The sequence below is a fragment of the Limulus polyphemus genome, unplaced genomic scaffold (assembly GCF_000517525.1).
Source record: "Limulus polyphemus unplaced genomic scaffold, Limulus_polyphemus-2.1.2 Scaffold149, whole genome shotgun sequence".
NCBI classification, from domain to species: domain Eukaryota; kingdom Metazoa; phylum Arthropoda; class Merostomata; order Xiphosura; family Limulidae; genus Limulus; species Limulus polyphemus.
This window is the reverse complement of record NW_013665759.1, coordinates 968,838-973,136: the sequence shown is the minus strand read 5'-3', so window position 1 is coordinate 973,136 and position 4,299 is coordinate 968,838. Positions and strand designations below refer to the sequence as shown.

The window sequence follows — 4,299 nt, the reverse complement described above, 5'->3', positions numbered from 1 at the left end:
AACTATTATGCGTGATGTACGTTTTTTGAAGGGTGGTGAATGAAAATGTTCCAAAACGCGACATTAATTTCTTGACGACCTAATATGTTCTTAACGTAATGACCTCTTTTATTGTTTTGGAGTAGTATCCTACATACGAAAATGGTTTCATCTTGGTAGTTCTCTATTATCAGACTAAAAAACTAAGTCTGTGGTTTATTAAGGAAAACGTTTTGGGTATGTTTTCTAGGACTATTGTCAATAAATTAACTATTTAGATATACTCAACATTTGAGCGATTCGTCCTAAACTATTATCTTAATGAATTTTCCTTAAAGTTATACATTATAAAGTAAAATAAAATGCTGAGTAAACAATCAAGTATTTGAGGCCTAATAATAAACACAACAACATTTAATAAGTTTGACTTCTATAAGAAAAGTCATAACATATACACATAAATTTAAGAAATATAAGCATAATACTTTTCAGGTGAATAAATAAGGAAAGGAATTTACATTCCATTAGTTTAATATTCTTAAACTGAGTTGTTACATTATACAGTGTGAGGTTTTGATTTTAGATAATCTAATACATCTGTAGAAAACAACATAATCAGTTAAAATGAGGAGACAAACATGGAATTTTATTGAACAATCAGAGTATCTTACACATTAGCGTCGCTTCATTTCTCGCGGGTTATACTGTGTACTCATACTAAGTAACTAGATTCTTTACACCAGTCTTCAGTATTTAGAAGAAAATATAAAACTCGGGCCAAGTCTCCACAGAGACAAAGAAATATGGAAAGCTCATTAAGTGAAAAGTGTCCCAAGAGAAAACAGAAACATTGGCAGTATCTACCACAAGGTGTGCTAACACAATCCACAGCTACTCGAACGCTTCGTTGCCACAGTACAGGGCTAACTCCATAACGTTACATCCCTTCCTGCAACATTCATCAGTTATCCCCCTCATCTTCCGGTAAAAAGCATCACGTTTTCCTAATAGCGATAACGTTTTTTTCGTATCTAGTAAATCTTTTCCGAAGACTGGCCTAGGTTCTGAGAAAAGGTACAATCGTGTCATTGAAGGAAAAAAACAGATGAATATATTGTTACCCAAATTTATTCACTAATTTAATTTTGGATGTTATTCCTAGTGTAAGAGTATAAAACTTATAATTTTGATCCGAAGTACTAATTGAAATTTTAATTTATGAAATATGTAATATTTTAGCCTTATGAAATTAAATTTATATAACTATTGATTTTTAACATCAGAAATACAGAAAATAACTTTACTAATTTCACCGTTAAATTTGTCACTATACAGTCACTTTAATGACAAAAGTTTTGTTTTTGTAGACAGTAAACAATATGTAAATATCTACTAACAAATAGAATACTTGAGAAACTATTAATTTATCTGCTATATTTTCCTGCTTGGAGAGACATGAACGTAAGCATGATCGAATATACAAGTATCACAGCTAATCGGCTCTGTTAATCCTCTGGCATAATAACGATGTCTGTTCAAAATTGTTTAATATTTGTTATGCCCAGTTCACCATTAACGCTATAAAACGTCTTTATATTAACTTCATTGCAATACGTGTATATGAAAAACACACAAAAATACAAAATTAATAACATAAAAAATATTTAAAGTTTCTGAATTTTCCTTGGTAATGTAGGCTCTAATATAATTGGTTTGTTTTTAGTGAATTTTTTTATTAAACATTTATTTAAAAGATTGTAAATGGCGAAATTGATCACATTAAAAAAAAAATCTAGTCATGTTGGAAGAAATTCTCGTTTTTAGCTTCAGTGAGATCGTGGAGGTAAGGCATCTAAACTCCTACTCGAAAGTAACTCCTTCCCAGTGGCATAGCGGTATGTCTGCGGACTTACAACACAAGAATCCGGGTTTCGATACCCGTGGTGGGCAGAGCACAGATAGCCCATTGTGTAGCTTTGTGCTTAATTCATTATTTTTCCGAATTAAAAAACAAAACACATGCATGACGAACGGAAGAAGTCTTAGGTAATTTTTGGGCAATTTTGTTATATTCAAAGTAATTGCATAAATCATTTCACAGATCAATCATAGCTGAAACCATTGAGTTAAAGCACATTAAACTGGGAAATAGCCTGTGGTACTGGAATATAAAAGGGCATAAAACAGAAAGAATAAAATAAGTTTTAATTTGCGAAATACGTTTTTTGTACTAACTATGATATTGTGGCATTCATGTATGTACTGTACATGAAGTTGAATGTATATAAATATTTTAAGTATAATTTAAGTATAAATTTGTCGAAAAAGATAATTCTTGCTTTACCTGAACCAACTTTTTCAGAAGTTAAATCGCTTCCAGTCTTCTTCAATGGACTGTAATAGAAACTGTGACAGACTAAAGCTAATGCTTCTGCCAGGTGTGACCCGCAGAGCTTTAGACTTCGTGTTTGAAGTCTAGAGTAATTTGGCAATCCTTGAGCAAAACCCGCAGCTGCGCAGATGCAGATGGTGAAAATAAACTGCCAGTTCATCTAAAAAGATAAAATATATATGGTTTATACACATTAACAAATACATAGGTGTTCACATTTGCCATATTTGCACTAGGGGGACAAAAGTGGACCATGTGATTATTGTGATATCATTGCAAGTAGCAATTAAAATGGAGTGGGGTAATTATTTACAGGAAATAGCACACAAAGAACTTAGTTTATGTATTGGTAGGGACGGAAAAGAAGGGGCAAATATATCTGCAGGATATACGGAAAAAGCTTCTGACTTCATCAGCTGGTGGTTACAATAGCGTCAGTCTCTCCTTGGTCAGTGTCATAAGCAAACGCGTTTCTTCGATGTGAAGTGGTTCCCGCCAGTTACTATAGCTTTCCAGAAAACAAAACAAACAAACAAACAAAAAACACGTAGAAGATGTGGAATCACTTTGCATCTGTACAATTATGTAATAACTGCTTTTTTAAATTTTTTCACTATTTTTTTGCTGCAGTCATATTACGAAAGTACAACAATACAGTTACGGTTAGAAATATTGATAATAACCAGGAATCACTGTAAGAAACCTGCTCTATAACGTATGGCTAAATAATACGTTAAAAGTATAGGCCCACATGTTCATGATAACACAACAGAGCCTGCTAATTATATGTTTTTAGTTATATTAAAATTTGTTCAATGATCTTAGCCTAAATGTTTAAATACTAACTTAGGTCTCATCCGTAGACTTTGCTGCACAAATTCAATGTGATCAGATCTGTTTGGAGATTGTATTTGAATTATTTATTTTGTGTGAAACTGTAAACCATCAACATTTGAAAAACTATTATTGAATTATAATGTTAGTAGCATATCCGTTGTAAGTTTGATACAAATTTGTTTTTGTTGTTGTCAAATACAGCTTCAGTAGAACTTACGTGATACATGGGTCAGTTTGCAAAGTAGAGCTGTTACAAGTTGCAGGATTCTGAAGTCCTGTAAAATAATAGTAATTTATAAATGTTTTACTTAATGTATCACGTTTGTTTGTTTGTTATGGATTTCGCCAAAGCTACACGAGGGCTATCTGCGCTAGCCGTCCCTAATTTAGCAGTGTAAGACTAGAGGGAAGGCAGCTAGTCATCACCACCCACCGCCAACTCTTGGGCAACTCTTTTACCAACGAATAGTGGGATTTACTGTCACATTATAACGCCCGCCGCGGCTGAAAGGGCGAGCATGTTTGGTGTGACGGGGATTCGAACCCGCGACCCTCATATTGCGAGTCGAGCGCACTAACCACCTGGCCATGCCGGGTGATATGAAAACAAGGAATCAGTCATACTATGGTACCAGGTTATAATTTTTGTACTGATATTCTAGCTAAATTCCTTATACGTTTGCCAAGTTACTGAAGATGATGTCTCGCCTAAAAGCTGCAACCCAAATTCTTCCGAGTTTTGGAACTCGTAAAAAGTGATACTTTAAGTTTTTCGTTCCATACAGAACTTTATTAAACAGCACCTCCACTTTCCCACAACAATAAAGATCTGATCATTCGCTTCGCTTATATTTTTTAGTTTTCAGAAGTTTCGCACAGAGCTACACAAAGGCTAGCTGCATAGCCGTTCCTAATTTTAAATAATATACCATGATATACTCTAGTCTGACTAAATAGTAGGATTTGACCATACATGGTTCCAAAGTACAGAGCACGTTTTTGCGGCGACAGGCCACAGACCTCAGGTTTCGAACATGTTTACCACTAGGCCACTCTCGATTAAAAAAAAAAGTATCAGAGAAACTTTGAAC

General features: G+C 34.0%; 1 long non-coding RNA gene across 1 annotated transcript in view; it reads right to left on the bottom strand.

The window, feature by feature from the left end:
* Positions 1-604: 604 nt before the first annotated feature.
* The window catches only part of LOC111084167, a 26,488-nt gene continuing 22,793 nt past the window's right edge, over positions 605-4,299 (bottom strand). The window contains exons 3-4 of the long non-coding RNA XR_002609424.1: positions 2,324-2,531; positions 605-1,043 (exon numbers count right to left, since the gene is read on the bottom strand). This is a non-coding gene — a long non-coding RNA (uncharacterized LOC111084167). The remainder of the gene's footprint in view (positions 1,044-2,323; positions 2,532-4,299) is intronic.